Source organism: Canis lupus, chromosome 4, assembly GCF_011100685.1.
Source record: "Canis lupus familiaris isolate Mischka breed German Shepherd chromosome 4, alternate assembly UU_Cfam_GSD_1.0, whole genome shotgun sequence".
In the NCBI taxonomy this organism is placed as follows: Eukaryota; Metazoa; Chordata; class Mammalia; order Carnivora; family Canidae; genus Canis; species Canis lupus.
In genome coordinates, this window is record NC_049225.1 from 57,754,484 (window position 1) to 57,773,459 (window position 18,976).

An 18,976-nucleotide genomic window follows, 5' to 3' on the forward strand; every position below is an offset into this window, starting at 1 on the left:
TTTTTAATCATGGGCTTCCTTGTCCTGCCAGGCTATCCTTTAGGGCAGCATAATTTTTTTTTAAAGATTTATTTATGAGAGAGAGAGAGAGAGAGAGAGAGTCAGAGACACAGGCAGAGGGAGAAGCAGGCTCCATGCTGGGACCCCGACAGGGGACTTGATCCCCGGACTCCAGGATCATACCCTGGGCCAAAGGCAGGCGTTAAACCACTGAGCCATCCAGGGATCCCCGACAGTATACTTTTTAAATGGACTCCATACTTCCATGTCTACTGTGGGTTTTGTATTTACACCCAAGGATCCATGCCTTTGTAAACTTTTCAGAGGGAACTTCACTTAGACCTAGACCTCATTTTCTTTCTCAGGACTCAAGCCCCAGTACTTGTTTCCTTTAGCAGTTAAATCCCCTTTCTTACTCCACAAATTCAGGCAAGTGTTCATTGTCTCCTCCTATTATGACAGAGAATTAAAGTTTTGTTCTTTTGAAGCATAAACAGAAGTTTCATAAACACCAGGCACAGTTAAAAGCAGTGCTATCACAATGCAAGCAGAAAGATTAAGCACCATCCAAAGAAGACATACAGATGGCCAACAGACACATGGAAAGGTGTTCAATACCACTATTGGGGGAATACAAATCAAAACCACAGTGAGGTATCACCTCACACCTGTTGGAGTAACTATTATAAAAAGACAAAAGATAGCAAGTATTGGTGAGGATATGGAGAAAAGGGAATCTTTGTGCACTGTGGCTGGGAATGTAAATTTGTCAGCCACTATGAAAAGTAGCACAGAGATTCATCACAAAATTAAAAATACAACTACCATATGATCCAGCAATTCCATTTCTGGGTATTTATCCAAAGGAGATGAAATGATCAAAAAAGATGTATGCACTATTGTATTCATTGCAGCATTATCTTTAATAGTGAAGATATGAAAGCAACCAAGCCTATCAATGGAAGAATAAAGAAAAAGTGGCATGCATACAAAAGGTGATAGCATGCACACCTGCATGCACACATAGAAATATTATTCAACCATAAAAAAGAAGGAAATCTTGCCATTTGCAACAAAGATGGACCTTGAGGGCGTTACGCTAAGTGAAATAAATCAGACAAAGACATATACCATATGATCTCTCCTAAATGCAGAATTTAAAACAAAACTGTGCCCATAGATACAGCAAACAGATTAGTGGTTGCCAGAGGCAGGGGGTGGGAGTGTGTGCAAAATGAATGAAGGAAGTGAAAGGTACAAACTTTGAGTATAAAATAAATAAGTCATGGGATGTAATGTACACCATAGTGGCTATAATACTGTATTGTATATTTGAAAGTTGCTAAGAGAGATCTTAAAAGTCCTCTTCGTAAGAAAAAAATCATAACTATGTAAGATGGCAGATGTTAAGTAGACTTATTGTGGTGATCATTTTGCAATACATACAGAGTCATCAAGTCCTACACCAGAAATATGTTGCATGTCAATTATCTTAAAAACAGGAAGATTAAACACCAATGTGTTTAAGTTAAAACAACTAAGAGAGATAACAAGAAACCTGGGCATATTGTAGTAGAACTGTAAAATACTAAATCAAGAGAAGGATTTAAAGTGCAGCAGAGAGAAGAGAATGATACCCCACAATGAGTAACAAACAAACCAGGCTTCTTAACAGCAAAAATCAAAGTCAGAGAGTAAATGTTAATTTCAAAATATGAAACACCCAATAAAGCTACTTAAACATGTTTTCAGATAAATAATTTTTAAGAGTTTTCTACAACAAAACCTTAATAAAGTAATTTTTAAAGGATTGTATGATTGTGTATAATTGAAAGATGACCTAGAAATAAGTTCTGAGATTTAAAAAAAAGTTAAGAATTTGGCAAATGTAAAAATAATACCAAATTACAGGCTTTGAAAATTGATAACGGCATACTTTGGAGATATTGCAGGTTCAGTTCCAGAATACTGCAATAAAACAAGTCAGATGAATTTTTTGGTTTCCAATGCATATAAAGGTTATGCTTATATTGCAGTCTATTAAGGGTAAAATGTGTCTTAAAAAATGTACAGACCATAATTTAAGAATACTTTGTTAAATACGTATGATCCTTATCATACTTATGATAAGTATGATACCATCAGATAACCATCAGATGATGGTTAAAATTTTAACCATCATCTGAGTGTTCAGTGAGTTGTAATCACTGATCACAGATTGCCATGACAATAATAATGACAAAGTTTGAAATATTCCAAGAATTACCAACATGTGACCCAGAGACATTAAGTGAGCAAATGCTGTTGAAAAAAATGGTGCCTAGAGACGTTCTCAACACAGGGTTGCCACAACCCTTCAATTTTTAAAAAACACAGTAAGTATCTATGAAACACAATAAAATGAAGGACACCTATAAATACTACCCAAAAATTACATGTAAATTGGAAAGGGAGTGATCAAAGATAAAATATCCTAGGGTCCTTGTAATTTGAATAGAGAAGTTTAATATGCTAATTCACTTTAGATTTGCAATTATGTATAACTAAATATTGAAGGTAGTGGGAGTCATCAAGATTGATCATAAAAGATGAAATTTTCTCTTTTATCCTGATCAGTGGGTGACCTTTCTCTCTTCCTTTTTTTTTTCTTAAGATTTTATTTATTTATTCATGAGAGACAGAGGGGGGGGGGCAGAGACACAGGCAGAGGGAGAAGCAGGCTCCATGCAGGGAGCCCGATGTAGGACTCGATCCCAGGTCCCCAGGATCAGGCCCTGAGCTGAAGGCAGCACTAAACCACTGAGCCACCTGGGCTGCCCTCTTTCTCTCTTCCTGAATGAGAATTCTTTTTTTTGAGGGGGGGGGCAGGGGCGACTCTGCCAGGGCGCAAACAGAATGAAAATTCTTATAGACCCCAAGACTATTCTTGTCCCCTGTAGGTAAAAATAAAATAAAATAAAAAATAAAAAAAATCCATCAATCTTTAAGACACAAAACTTTGTTTCAACCCAGGAGCAAGCAATTTCTAGCCAATACATTAATCTTTATGGAAAAGTGAGTTTTATTTCCCTTTCTGGAACCAAACTAGATCTTGTTGTAGGCAGACTAACTTTTGGTTGTGAATGAGGGGTACTGGGTTCTTTTTCTTTTTCCTTTTCAGATGTTTCTTCTTCCCTAGATTATGAAGTTACTACTGAATGCTGAGCCCTGGCATCCCCATCCCCTTCCTTGGCTCTCAGAAAACTAGCAGTCAAACCTCACTTTTCAGGCAGGGCATTAGAAGAATCTCCTCTGAGGAATCTGATTAGAGGAAAGACTTAAAGATATTCACATTTAGGGGAACCCTCCCACCTGAGAGTCCTCTCAGATTACCCCCAGTAAAGTCCGCTGTTGACCAGCACCAACCTCATGCTCAGTGCTTCTACATTTCAAGTACCCCACTCTTAAATAAAACAAACAGGATCCCAAACATCTGAGATTTTTTTTTTTTTTAGAAAATATCAAGCCCCTAATGTAAAATGCAGCTGACAGAAAGCCAAGAAGAAAAGTTTAAATAACATCCTACCGATATCCTGATATCCCACCATATCTTCAGAAATAACAGCAAATATTCATCAATAAAACATGTATACGATCCAAAAAGGGGTAGATTTCTGAAAAACCAAACAGAGCTCTTAGATATTAAAGTTTAGCAGTGGGGCACCTGGCTGTCAGTAGAGAATGCAACTCTTGATCTCAGGGTCGTGAGATTCATACTGTGCATAGAGCCTACTTAAGGGGAAAAAAAAAAAAAAGTTTAGCAGAAATTTAAGTCTCACAGAAGAGTTAGAAAATAGTTTAGGGAAACTAGAAAGTAGAGCAAAAAGACAAAGATAGATATATTTAAAATTAGACCAACAGTCCATGCATTCCAACATCCAAATAATAGGAATTCTAGAATGAAAGAATAAGGTACATTTAGGGAAGTAAGGCATTAAAATTGAAAAACGTCATAGGCTCAAGGGGCATGTTGTTTCAGATCAAGGGCACCTATCAATATCCAGAACAATAAATGAAAACAGAGGCTGCCATACAGGGGACCACAGACCAGAGGGAAAGATAGCAAGGAAACTCCAGAGCCAGGGGGAACAGAAGGGGCTCAAATGTCTAGGTGATGTTCAGCCGCACAGTGGGGGCTCTGAGTCAGAGAGCTCAGTAGAACAGCAGAGACTGAGGTCTCTCACACCACTGGGGTTTAGCTTACTTATGACTAGCAGAAGGTAAGTGCCATTTTACATGGTACACAAAGTAGGCAGGCTACATGGGAGTTAGGCTATGTGATCTTTAGTCCTCATTTAACCCTGGCCTTTGGTAAATCTCCTAGGTATTCAAACACTGATTTTTCAGTTTGTTGGTTCATTCATGTATTTATTCATTCATTCGTTAGGCATTTGTTCTTTTAATATAAGCACTTACTCAAATGGGGAACAGGAGTGTGAACAGGCAGATAGGATTCTTTCCTTCATGGTTCTTACAGTTCTATAGGCAATAAAGGTGACCGCATCATAGTACAACAGGTGCCAGGATTAAGTACTACAGAATGTCAAGACAACTTATACTGTAAGGATGAAAGTCAAGGACTCTTCAATGATAATAAAGTCTAAGCTTTAAAAATTCAGGATAGGGAGCAATGTGGCCTTGGGGTTGGAAGGTAAGCAATGTCTTAAACAGGAAATACCTCCTAAACCATGTGAATGAAATGAGAATTCTGGGAAGATATCCCAAGTACACAGAGAAGCTACTGGATGGGTGTCAGCAGAATTACATGAGAAGATTACTCAACTCACAGTGTGAAAAATGAATTGGAAGGAGGCCATACAGAGTCAGGGAGACTTGTAAGGGAGCCAGTATAGTAGTTCTCAGGAACAATATGATGTCCCGAGTTAGGATAAAGGTGTTAGGAATGAGTGCTCTGAAAAGATGCAAAGAAACTTTGTGTAGGGCAGCCCAGGTGGCTCAGTGGTTTAGCACTGCCTTCGGCCCAGGGCGTGATCCTGGAGACCTGGGATCGAGTCCCACGTCGGGCTCCCTGCATGGAGCCTGCTTCTCCCTTTGCCTGTGTCTCTGTCTCTCTCTCTCTCTCTCTCTCTCTGTCTCTCATGAATAAATAAATTAAGTCTTAAAAAAAACTGTGTAAATTCAGTGGAGCTTCAGACAGACTCAACAGAGCTTTGTGAGTTCTATCAACAGGTCTCAACAGATACAAGTGGGGGAGGAGGAGGTGAGTCAGGAATGGTTAGACTTCCATTGCTTCCCTTTTCACCGAGCTGACTCTCCAATAGTATTTTAAGCCAAAGTAGATTTTTATTTCCCTCATGCTGACAGTAGTAGTAGAATTGTCCACATAGGATGATCTTAACATCTGCCTTACAGAATAGGCTATTTATTTTGAGAGAGAGAGAGGAAGAAACGGAGAGAAGGGGAGGAAGGAGGAGAGGGAGAATCTTAAGCAGGCTCCATGCTCAGCACAGAGCCCCAAGGTGAGACTCCGTCTTACAATCCTGAGCCAAAATCAAGAGTCTAACACTTAACCAACTGAGCTACCCAGGCACTCCCAGAATAGCCATTTTAAATCAGAAAAGAAGTGTGGCTAGAAAAAGAAAACAAAACCTAAACTAGCACAAGGAGGGAAATAATAAAGATTAGAGCAGAAATAAATGATATAGAAACTAAAAAAGTACAATATATCAGTGAAACAAGGAGCTGGTTCTTTGAAAGAAATCAGTAAAATTGACAAATCTCTAACCAGACTTACTGAAAAAGAAACACAGAGCAGCCCATGTGGCTCAGCGGTTTAGCCTTCAGCCCAGGGCCTGATCCTGGAGACCCGGGATCGAGTCCCACATCAGGCTCCCTGCATGGAGCCTGCTTTTCCCTCTGCCCGTGTCTCTGCCTCTCTCTCTCTCTCTCTGTCTCTCATGAATAAATAAATAAAAACTTTTTGAAAAATAAAAAAACACAGAACTCAAAATCATGAATGAGTGGAGAAATAACACCAAACACTACAGAAAATAAGTATGATCAATTTGGAGTATATTACATTGCCCCTTTATTTTAACATAAAATCTCAAGTAGATATTTAGATATTTTAATATTATTTAATTATCAAAACAAAGTATTGAGCATCCTAAATATAATCACATATTTTAGAACCAAGGGATACATTAAAGGTACCTAATTTTGATATTCTCACTAAACAGGTGAAGAAACTCGTGCCCAGGAACAGAATTGCATTTGCCCTAGGTACATCAAGAAGAGAATAGGTCCATAATTCAGGTTCCTCAATCTGTTTCATCCCATTTGTTTCACTCCATCTAGCAGAATTCAAGAGATCAGAGGCCCTGAAATCTTCCTTCTGGGCTTAAATCCAGGCTCTTCCACTTTCTAGCTTTATAATTTAGTTAAAGTTATAAAAAAAAAATACTTTTGAGGCCTAAATTTCCTCAAATTAAAACAAAGAAGATTGTAATACCTATACCTCATCTGATTGTTACAAAGTTTAAATGAGATAATATATGTAAAAGTAATTAGGGCAGTGACTCCACATAGGCGACATCAGCAACTGTTAGCTCTTCCAATCATCATTTAAAGTGTTAGCATTATCTTTTATTATCTCAATTACTCTTCATTAGAGTCTCCTAGAGATAGTTCAATTATTTCACTTACCCCCTGCCTCCTCTCAAGTCTCAGTGAATTAGAACAAATAGATATAGATATTCTGCATGGAACTCTGTAATTCAAACTTTTTTTCTATGCCCTGACTTTAGCCATTTTTCATGAAGCTCTCCATAGCCTCTTCCTATTTCAAGACTTGTGACTGCTCATAGTTTTTCAGTGACATTTACCCTCTGTGTTTCCCTCTCCTCCCATCTGCAATTTACAGTTTAATATTGTATCATCATATCTGGTATGTTTCTTTTTTTAAAAAAAGATTTATTTATTTATTCAGAGAGAGAGAGAGAGAAAGAAAGAGAGAGTCAGAGACACAGGCAGAGGAAGAAGCAGGCTCCATGCAGGAAGCCCAATGTGGGACTCCATCCAGGGTCTCCAGGATCACACCCCAGGCTGCAGGCGGCGCTGCTGGGCCACCGGGGCTGCCCTCTGGTATGTTTCTAATTGGTCTTCTTCTACAAAAAGAGTAGGAGTTCTAGAGACAATGACCACTTTTTATCCTTTAATTATCTCCTCTATGGCATTCTTCTCTCTCCAAAAGCTCTGTATATTAATGAAGATCCCAAGTCATTCTGATGAATAAATTAAGAAATTCAGAGTGTTGACTTGCTGCTGATTCTGCTATTTTCCTAACATACTTCTCCAAGGTTAGGACTCTGCTGTAGTCCAAACACTTGTTCCAGGTCCAAAACATTGGAATGTTTTTCTTATGTAGCACAATACAGAAGGGATTTTGATTGATTTAGTTTGCATGAATCTTTTGGTGGTGGTTTTTGTTCTATGAAAAGACATTTTCTCTATGTCCACTAGATGGAACCCACATCACTACACTGATCTGGGAGAAAAGGGTGGAAAAATTTGACTACAATAAAAAGGAGTAGAAGTAACAATAGCATCCAACCTATTAGCTGTAGTGCCATATCTATGACAGAGAGGAGGCGATTGTGAGGACATACGTCTGCAATTTAATACAAATAAAAAATGCTCCACCATTTTTAATAAAATTAAATCTACTTATACCATATAATTCAAGCAATCCTGCTCCTTGGTTCTCACATGAATGAGCTGACAATTTGTATGCACACACAAAAGACCTGCACATCAATGTTTATAGCAACTTTATTACTAATTACCAAAACTTGGAAGCCACCAAGATGTCCTTCGGTATGCAATAAACTGTGGTAACAACACATAACAGAATATTATTTAGCAGTAACAAGAAATAAGCAATCAAGCCATGAAAAAAACATGGAGGAAACAAATGCATATTATTGAGAGAAAGAACTCAATCTGTAAAGGCAACATACTGTATGATTGCCAATATAGGATGTTCCAAAAAAGACAAAATTATAGAGATAGAAAAAATGTTAGTTGTTGCCAGGGCTTAAGGAAGAGGGAAGGATTTCTAGGCAGAGCACAAAGGATTTTTAGGGCAGTGAAACTATTCTGTATACTACAATAGAAATATCATACATTTGTCAAAACCCACAGAATGTGTAACATCATGAGTGAACCCTAATGTCAACTGTGGATGTTGGGTGGCAATAACGCCTCAATGATAATGTGTTACATTGGGGCAGATGTTCATAGCAGGAGAAGGAGGCTATACATGTGTTGGGGAAGGGGTATCTGGGAACGTTCAGTTATCCCTTTCAGACAAGATAATCTTTGAATATTTATACATGTGATACGCGTTAGGAAAGTTTAGAGCTCCAAAAGCAGATATGTTAGGGGAGAATGATCCTAATCCTGAGGGACCTGGGACTTTATGGTTTCCTCAGAAAATGTGAGCAGTTAAAAGTTGAAGGAGGATTTAACCAAGCAGAGGGGTCATTTGACAAAAAACCCAAAGCCAAGTACATTTTTCTCTAATCTTATTTTACACTAAAACCAGGGTTTTAAAAACATTTGTATACTGCTTAATCTAGTACTTTGGTCTCGGTTTCTAAGTATTGTTCTCCATTCCTTTAAGTGCTAATTCCTAATTCCAGGGTGGGTTACAAAAAGTACAAGAGGAGCCTCCTGACAGCTTGTGCCAGAAAGGAAACAGTCTAGTACACAAACAGAGGAGCCAACCCCAAGGAGCTATCATTGACCAAGTTTGCAACAACCTGAACTTTAAGGAAAATGATGGCAATGGATTAAAAAAAAAAAAATTGGGGGTCTCTAATAGCACCTGAGGGGAAGAAAAGGGAAAGTTCTTCTTTTTTAAGAAATTGACAGGTAATCACTGTAGCCGAAAATAGGGGGAAAATTACCATTTTTCAATTTCCAAACTAGTCACAATTCAGCTACAGTTCCCTCATGGATACATAAAAACTGTGGGTCAAAATATATTTGGGGACAGAATGTTCACGAAACCCTAATTATTATCCCCCAAATACTTATTTCAACCAGAAAAATACACCTTTACAACAGAGATGCCCAGCAGTTACCTTTTTTAAAAATTTTTTTAACTAAAAAAAAATCTTCTTAATCTCTCTACCTTCTTAATCAAGTGATCAAAGTTGGCATCAGAGTGTTATAATCTGCCTTCTAAGGTCTTCAAAACATTAACATCCTGAAAAATAAAACATTTAGTTTTAGGAGCACTGTTCTAGAAGACAAGAACCTCCAGTGAAATAACCACCAAATAGAACCTTGGCTGGATCCTGGGTTGAAAAATAATCATATAAAAATCATGAAGAGGACCATTAAAGCAAGCTGAACATAAAGAATATTAGCTCTACAGAATCACGAGCTTCCTCTGTGGTGTTTATGGTAGCGCGGTTATAGTGAAAAGGTGATGTTTTGGTGATACACACAGAAAAGCTGTGAAGGGCACCCGTGATACAACATTCAAATATTAACAACTGGTGAATTGTCCAGAAGGATGTTTGGATATCCAGTGAGCTATTCTTTCAGTGTGTCTGCAGGTTTGGTTTGGAATCTAAGGAGAAAAGGCTAGGAAGGCTGAATATAAATACGACCACTTCCCACAGAGAAGGAAGGAGGAAGGCAGAGGGGGAGGAGAAAGAGATGGAGAAACCCTACAGAGTACTGTGTTACATGTCCTCCCTCTTAAATCTCACAAGGACCCTGAGCTGAGGAGGCACATTATCACCATCTCTACTCCAGAGATGAACAAACAAAAACTTCAGACAACACAGCCTGGATGGGACACAGCTGTGACTCAAAATAGGGGTTTATTCTTTCCCCTCCATCTGAAATAGCTCAACTGACATTTCCAAGGAGTAAAACTCTTCGTCCTTCCCTTCCCTTTGGTTTCTTCCTATGAGAAACATGGACACAAACATCAAAAGTTGATAGCTGAATGGGGATAGAATAAAAGTCAACAAACTTTTATCATCAACAGAGTCCTATAACATACTCTTCAGTTATGTGTATTTAGCACATCCCTAAATAACAGACACGGAGAAATGCTCTTGAACCCTGATTAAAATACTGTTATTTTCCATCACCGTGACGTAAGTGTGCAGAGAGGTTTCCAAAAAGAGTTCAAACAGTTTACTGCTTATAATATCCATCTTCTTTTGTAAATGTGAATCTATAATGGCTAGCTGGATTTATACAATTTGGGATGGATTCCCGTTTTGTTTATGTTATAAAGGATAGTGCTCTGCTCTGCACTCTATATAAAAGTCTGAGCCTGGAACATGGATTTATGAAGCCTTGAGCATAAGTCCTCATGCTCACGTGATCCTAAGCAAGTTACTGCCCTCCCTTGGGCTGCAAAAGGAAGAGGTTGAAGATGCTAATCTTAGATTCTCTTTAGTGCTAAAATCCTGTGCGTCTGAGCCTTTAGCATACATTTTGGTTTTCCACTGACCAACTCAGAATTCAGTTTGAGTATTGGTCTGACTCAATATACATTTCTCCATTACATATTTAAATAAAGTATCCATTAATGTAATTTATTTTAGACAGGTTTCACTAAACACGGCTTTTTTTTTTTTTTTAGCTGAAGTTAGCTCAGAGTCCACTAGATGGCAATCTTGCCCATTTTTCTTCCAAGACCTGCAAGGCCCCCTTCAACATTTCCAGAACACGCGCTACTTGTCACAGAGGGCTCTGCTCCAGCTATTGTGGATTCACAGTACAATAACCCCTCTGAGAACTCAGTGCCATCCACTTTATTTTTTTAAATCAATAATCAGCATATAAAAATTCTCCTTTTACATCTAATATACAGCACTACCCTTTCAATTACAGTTAAATACTTAATAATAGTCATTGAGAAAGAAAAATCAGTAGGGAAATCTAAGTGCCTCTAGTGCTTATCCTGTCTATACTTCTTTAATTTCCACTCATAATGATTTGCTGGTGAACTCTGAAGAATCCCTAGTTTTTCCTCTTAAAGCCCTCACAGAGCTGGAAAACAGAGATGCTAACAGCACCAACAGGCGGTTGAAAGGGACATTTAACTTGGGATAGAAAGTAGGTTAAAATCCTCCAGCACTGAAGCCCCGCCTGGCTTAGTTGGTAGAGCATGCAACTCTTGATCTCGGGGTTTGAATTTGAGCCCACAAGGGTATGAAGTTTACTTGAAAAAAAGAATCCTCTGGCATTGCATAGGAGTACATAGCTCTGCCACTTTCAGACTAGAAGACTGAACAGGTTCAACCTCCTGAACCACAGCAATCCTTCTCTGTAAAAATAGGTATAATTTAAAAAAAATAGGTATAATTAGATACCTAACTGATGTTACTTAATTCTCATAAAAATCCTGTAAGTTCTTAGAACAGTGCCTGGAAAAAACCCAAGTGCTCAATCAACAATAATTACTACTGCTGTTCCTGCTCCTATTCCTACTTTAAAAAAAAAGTTTCATAATTATAATCATTGTTTGAGCTAATCATAATATTGCTAATCATATGACTGGCCTAATAACTATTAAAGTAGTACTAGGATGACAATTAGTGACCTCATCTACCTCTAACAGCCCCATTAGATAAATATACAATTATTCACACCTAAGGATAAACTAATGCTCAGGCAAATCTAGTAACATGGTCTAGTCACACAGCTTTAGGAGATAGAGCTAGAATTCTAATATAAGCTCTCTGACCATAGAGCCAGGACTTCACCCCGTAGACCACAACTAAATGATAGGTTATAACCCTATTGTGTAGAGAAGACAGAGAGTGTGACCTCCAATTCATAGTCCTACAGTTTCAGGGGCTTGTTGAGGTAATATACAATGTTAAGTGCACACCTGCTACTAGATATCTAGTCCTTTCACTCTTAACAGAGTGGCTTTTATATTAAACCAGCAGTGCTTAAAGTGTGCAAACTGATTTGACTATTAAACTCTTTTGCCGGGATCCCTGGGTGGCGCAGCGGTTTAGCGCCTGCCTTTGGCCCAGGGCACGATCCTGGAGACCCGGGATCGAATCCCACGTTGGGCTCCCAGTGCATGGAGCCTGCTTCTCCCTCTGTCCAAATCCAAAACTGCTCTAAAAAAAAAATAAATAAACTCTTTTGCCAAACAAGATCTTGCATGCTCCACGTTCTATGGTATACACTTGTGATATAATTCCATATGCTGATGCTTCTCTTAAAACAATACTGAACTCTGTCAGTGTAACTGGTACATTGATCACCACAGAATTCTGGGGTGATTATTGCTGACACCCCAAAACCCTGCTGAACATTTACATAAATAGTAATAGGGTGGTGATTTCATTCTATCCAGCCTCTTGACTGCAGCCTCAGAAGTAAGACCGAATGCAACACAGTCGATGGAAATCTCAAGACGGCAAAGCCAGTGAAAATAGTGTGTTGGGATAAGTATTCAGAATTGGTGTTGACTATATTAAAATTCATTTCAGTGGTACTGAATCATTAAATCACAAATGCTCAGACCAGGAAATCTGCTCAATGTATTCTTCTCTCACAGAAGAGGTGTTCTCTCAGTAAGCCAGAAAGATGCTATAGTCAACATTTTCTTTAAAAAGCCAGGAATCAGATTTGCCAGGTTATGTGAATATCAAAAAAAATTTTCATAGTACACTTGTACAGCCAGGAAGTGCATTGCTACTTAATCTAAAATTTCTTGCTTAGAATTTTGAGTCTTTGGTGAAAATAGGAAACGTTTCCATTCCTTCCCTATGCACTTACTTCCATGTATGTATCATTCCACTCACCCCTCTCAGCTCTTCCTCTCCTTTCCATCTTTGCTGTCAGCTGTGGCTGCATGTCATCTAGTCCTTGATCTGTGTCATAGGCAGTGGAGAGGGATCAGAGGCAATTACAAGTGATTGCCATCTTTACTGGTGCTACCTCAATAACATCATACAAGGAGCTCCAATTTACATCCATGGAAACCTTCTTCCCCCTTCTTCACACATTATACCCATATCTGCTCCAAAGCTTCTTTTCTGCCCCAACTCACTCTCAATCTCACTGAAACTTTTGCCAAATCAAGCTCCTTCACGACTGTATTCTTTTGCCCCTGTTCTTGCATTTCCAACAAATTAGTTTCTTCTATCCCTGGTTGTTTTCCTCTCCCTGATTCACTCTGTATACTCCAACTGCTTCTCTTTCCATATCTACCTCCTTTCCCAAAACAGATTACTGAGACCTCAGGAAGAGCTCAGATACTGAGCTGCCAAAGACAAAATTCTCTGTTCTTAGTGAAGAGCTTCTAAAATCTTGCAATTTCCTGTGATAGGAAAGATAAAAGTGCCATTTGTTAGGTTAACAAATGACTTTTGGAAATCCCTTAGATAACTAAGGGCTTAGCTGTCCTTATGTCTCTTTGAACCAAAAAAGTAACATCAATTTGAATATGCTTCCTCTGTCTTTCCTACTCCAAATTGAGTGTACTTCTCCATTAATCTTTCTTATTTTTATCTTCTTTCTTACCTCCTCCATGATTCCATAGCTTTTTAACCCCATTTCCTCCACCAGCCCCCTGATAGTCTCTCTCTGTACTGCCTGCCTATTCCTCAGGCTTGCTTATGGTTCCCAAAAGCACAGCTGAAGATGTTCAAGGTCCAGAGAAATAGGCTGACTCATCCTCAAAATGTGAAAGAAAGGAAAGAATGAAGGAAAGACAGAAGGTAGGATGGATCTTTTGGTAAAGGAGCTAATGCAACCTTCAACATGCAAAAATATGCCTTATGTCCTCATTGTTTTCAAAGTACAGAAAAAATTTTGAACAAAAGAATGTTTTTTCAGTACTCCACTTTTTGCTAAGAAATGCATCTCTTGAGATTTGAAGCAAATGGGCTTACAAGACACAGTCTGAGTATCGATATCTTTTCCATCCCACCCTGCACAGTTGCCTAGTAACATCTAAGTGAGTATTACCAGCTGTACTGTAAATCCATTTGGTCTGACCCACCTTCACAGTATTGTAACTCTTCTCCTAGGAGATTCAGACCTTGGGCTAGCAACAGTTCTGATCCAGTTATTAAATACCTCCTTTGCAAGTGAAGATGATAAAAAATTCTCACACAGTACAAAGAAATCATGTCACTATCAGCTCAGGAAGATAAGGGTGGGTTGAAGCATTACCGCCAAACTCATTTAAACTGAGTTACTAGCTTTATCTCAAGCAACTACTCTTTGAGGATTTATAGGAAAAACAACTTTAAACAACTGTATAAAAGAAAGTGAAGCTGATGACCCATTATTCTGACCTTATATTTTACTGATGAGGACAATGATGTTCCAGTAGGAAAAGTGGTGTATCCAATAGCACACAAAATAAAGTCAGTGATGGCAGTAGAGAATAATGTCTCTATTCCACTGCATCAGCTTGCTTAAGACCATCTCCCTCAGCTTACTAGTGAGTGTTCTGGGAGGAAGGCAAAAAAGAAAACAATTTCTTGATTAAAGATTTTGAAGAAGTATGGGAAAAATGAAGTTAACTCTAGAGCTCTCAGAATAAATTAATCTGCACTGTGAATCTCCAAATGGAAATCTACTGGATCTGTTCCCTGCACTTATTTGGCCACAGAGCAATCCTCTCTGCATCTTCTTTTAATAACATCTTCTTGACCCAGTAATCTGTGAAGTGTGCCTTCCAACCATATGTAACAATGTATCCCCTTTTGATGAAATTGACCAAACCTATCCACCATTTCCCCTTTGTCCTTTCAGAATGGGTTGTCCACAGGCAGACACTTTATGAGATTTGGTCACTTGAGCAGTCGTTAGTGTGGTACCTACACCACATAATGGGATCTCTCTGTCTCTACTGTAACTTCTTTTCTCCAAGCCACTGTCTTCTCTTGACTGATTTTTTTCCCCCTAAGATCTGACTGGTTCTACTTTTGATCCTCTGAAACACATTTTTTTTTTAACATTTATTTATTCATGAGAGACACAGAGAGTGAGAGAGAGAGAGAGAGTAAGAAAGAGAGAAAGAGATAGAGAGAGAAAGAGAGAGGAGAAGCAGGCTCCTTGCAGGGAGCCTGACATAGGCCTGGATTCGGGGACCCCAGGATCATGCCCTGAGCCAAAGGCAAACAATCAGCTGCTGAGCCACCCAGGCGGCCTGAAACACATTCTCTACTCATTAACCACTGTGGGATTTTCCAAATCTAAACCACAGCGGTTACTCCCTGCTTTAAATCACTTCCCCCTAGGGCTTCCCAAGATCTTCATTGGGACTCAGGTTTGGTGATCAAATTCCTACTCTTTTTCTGACCTCATCTTCTACCAACCTTCCTTTTGTTTGTATTGCCACAATCAACTTGTCCTTTCTCTTCTTCCTTGATCATGATAAGCCTATTTCCAGCATAAAACCTGTATTCTTGCTGGTGTCTGTCTACTCCACTCCATCCCATATCATCAGGTGGCTGATTGGTTCTTTTCTTTGAGGCCTCTGTTCGGATGTTGCCTTCTAACAATTTTTTTTTCTGATCCCATCTCTATTGCATATCTGTTTTGTTTTCTTCAAGGCACATATAATTATCTGCAATTATTTTTGCTATCATTTTATCTTCCATGTCCTCTACAAGGGCCTCAGTTGTGTTATTTATCACTGGAATCTCAGGACCTAGGATTATTTCTTGCACATACTGGTATTCAATTAATACTTACTAAATAATCAAATACACGCAATGACAGCACTTTGCCCTTCAGGGTTCTCAGAACATGGGCACCTTGTCAAAACTGCACATAGTTCATAATGTTTACATGTAGTAAAAAGAAAAAATAGGCATGTTATAAACAGGAATATTTAAAGAATTATTTACTGGGTATGAAAAAATTATGTATGAGACTGAGCACGGTTTTGCTAAAATCAAAATATTTTTCTCCTCAAGAATAACAATTGTTAAGAACATCTCAGTTCAAAAGTTATCAGAAAATGTTCACTTGTGAACAAAAGACCAAGAAAGGCATAACTGTACTGCAATCGAGGAGGAAAAATCTTACCTCAGCACATGCCACTCAGTTTGATGACCTTAGGCAATCCCTTTTTTGCTCTGAGCCTCATTTTCCTTATTTGTAAAATATAAGACTGGACCAAATGATACTCAAGATCCACTGCAGCTTCACATTCTGATTGCTGAAAGTCAGAGGTTTAGGACACAAGTCAACTTGATTATAATATCCAGTGTTCTCTAATTCTCAGAAATCTATTCTTTTTTGAGCTCTGAGGAATAAAGTCCCACTTCATCTCATTCACAAATAAACAAAATTCCCAGGCTAAAACAGAGAATTAACCAATAATTATATAATAGATCTTTTTTCACTAATGCCAGTAATTACTGAGCACCTAGAATCAGGCATTGTTCTGTCTTGACAGAGCTTTCATTACCCTGATTGATGAGATAGACAGTAAGGTACATAAATAGATCATAAGTAGATAATGTTAGGTGCTAAGGATATAAAATAGAGCATGGAGAGATATTAAAAATGTGTCCCAGGCAGGATTAAAGTTTTAAATAGGATGGCCAAGACAGGCTTCACTGAGATGGTTGTGCTAAGATCTAGAAGAACCAAGAGAGTGGGGAATAACACTCCAGATGGAGGAAATAGCAGGTATCACTATCCTGAGGCAGGAAGGTACCTGATATGTTCAACCAACAGAGAGCTCACCACTGTGGCTAAAGCAGAATGATCAAGGGAAATAGTAGGAGTGAGCTAGATGGGATAATGTAGGGCCCTTGTGGTCATGATAAAGACATTGACTTTTACTATGAGGTTGATGTATAGCTACTGGAAGATTTATACTAGAGACTGTATTTTCACAGAATCAATTAGTCTTTTGTAATGCAAATAGAATGTGTGCATGTGTGTTTAGTACATGGTAAGGTCTGGAGAAAGTCTAATTATAGGTTATTGTGATAATTCAAAAGAAATGCTGGAAATGTCCAAAGAGGTTACAGGGAGGAAAAAGGTGGAAAATGGTCCAAGTCTGGAAATAATTTAAAGGTAGAAATTTGAGGATTTAGTGAGAAATCTGATGTGGGCTGAAAAGAGTTAGATTGCCTTATATTAACCCCTGACTCATTTCCATAAAGGGTGAAGATAATACTTGACCTATTTTATGATCAAATATCCCTTTCTCTTCTAAATAATCACAGTACTTAATCAGAGTTGTGATTTTCTGAAGCTAGACAGAATCATACAAAATGGTCTGGATTCATTTGTGGAAATTCTACAGAAGTGACAACTTTCTGGATATCCCAGTGACTCCCTGTTCTATGCTTCCAATATGCTATGAACTTCAGCTTCTTTACCTCTGGGTCATATCATGTTCACAATGCCTTGCCTCCCTTATGTTTATGATCCTTAACTAAACAAACCTAAGTGTTACAGGCCTAATTCCTTGAGGCAATTCTTTTTTTTTTTTTTTTTCACTTCAGAAAAGAGATAAACATCTCTACATACAAGAATGTGAAATACCAATGTGCTGGGTTTTATTTTCTATCCATGGATTAAACATTTATATATATATCTCTCCAATACTTTCTGACTCAATACCACAAATGTGTTTCCTGGAAAAAATTTACAACTACTACTGAAAAAGCAAACTTACACTAATAGAATAATAGCTCCCAACCTGGTGAATTGTGAGAATTATCAAGGCATCCTGCTAAGAATGTGAATCTCTGACCTGGTGAATTACAATCTCCAGCAGCAGGGCCCAAAAATATGTATTCATGACACATCTTCTTGGTGATTCTGATGTCCCTCCCAATTTAGGAACCACTAGCTGAGCAACTCCGTGTTTGCAGATCACTGCTAGGATTGTTGCTCCAATGAGAACAATAACCTGGATTATTCTCACATGATCCATTTGCCACCTGTTTTGATCAGAAAGGCACTCCTGTCCTTGCCCTATTCATAGATCCCTTTCCAGCTCCATCTACCCCAATCTAGTTCTGGAACAACATTCGAGTTGTTCCATTTAGGACATTTAGTTTCCAAAGTGCTAGACAAAAGGTCAGAATAGGACCAGACATTTTAAAGAGACCTTCTCTTTTCATTAACAGTCATTAGACATGTAGGATCTTATTGGGGTGATGATAATGTTCTAAAAATGATTTAGGATATGGATTTTGGATTTAGGATTATGTAAATTTACTAGTTTTTAAGTAATCATTTCACTGGGGATCCTGGGTGGCTCAGTCAGTTAAGCGCCTGCCTTCAGCTTAGGTCCTGATCCCGGGGTCCCGGAATCAAGCTCCACACTGGGCTCTCTGCTCAGCAGGAAGTCTCCTTCTCCCTCTGCCCCTCACCCTCCTTGTGTGAGCTCTCTCTCTCTCTCATGCTCCCTCTCTCTCTCAAATAAATAACAAAATCTTTTTTAAAAAATCATTTCATTGTGTAAATGTTGTGAACTAAAATGAGCCAAAATCTAAACTATTGCCTTAATAACGTTATATGTTAGAAAAGGAGTCCCATACTCTGTAACTGAAGAGTACACGAAACTGAATATCAGTCACAGGGATTGATTACAAATTTCAGGGGGAAAAATGGAATTCTTATCTTAAGTCTATGCCAAACTTAGGTCCCTGATAAGATATGTCCACTTGGGATAAGGATATCTACACAGATGTGCTGGAACACTAAACCCCCAGATAACCCTATACTCTCTGGTCTCATAGAAATGGCAAGTATTCCTCTTGCAGGATGACTGAAGAAACTCTAAATGGGGCAGGTGCCTTATAATACAATGTTGGTCTTCCTCAGAATCTGTTCTCACCCACGTTCTGGGCACCAGACCAAGAACTAAAGTCACATCTTATTGTGATCCAACTGGCAAAGTTATGGATGTGTTAAAAGAGAAGAGGAATTCTAA

The 18,976-nt window shown here is 38.5% G+C and overlaps 1 long non-coding RNA gene across 7 annotated transcripts in view; it reads right to left on the minus strand.

Annotated features, from left to right (window-relative positions):
- LOC102155107 overlaps positions 1–18,976 on the minus strand; it is a 146,237-nt gene that overhangs the window by 110,125 nt on the left and 17,136 nt on the right. For all 7 annotated transcript variants that reach the window (XR_005358394.1, XR_005358392.1, XR_005358391.1 and 4 more), the window contains one exon: positions 16,102–16,234. This is a non-coding gene — a long non-coding RNA (uncharacterized LOC102155107). The remainder of the gene's footprint in view (positions 1–16,101; positions 16,235–18,976) is intronic.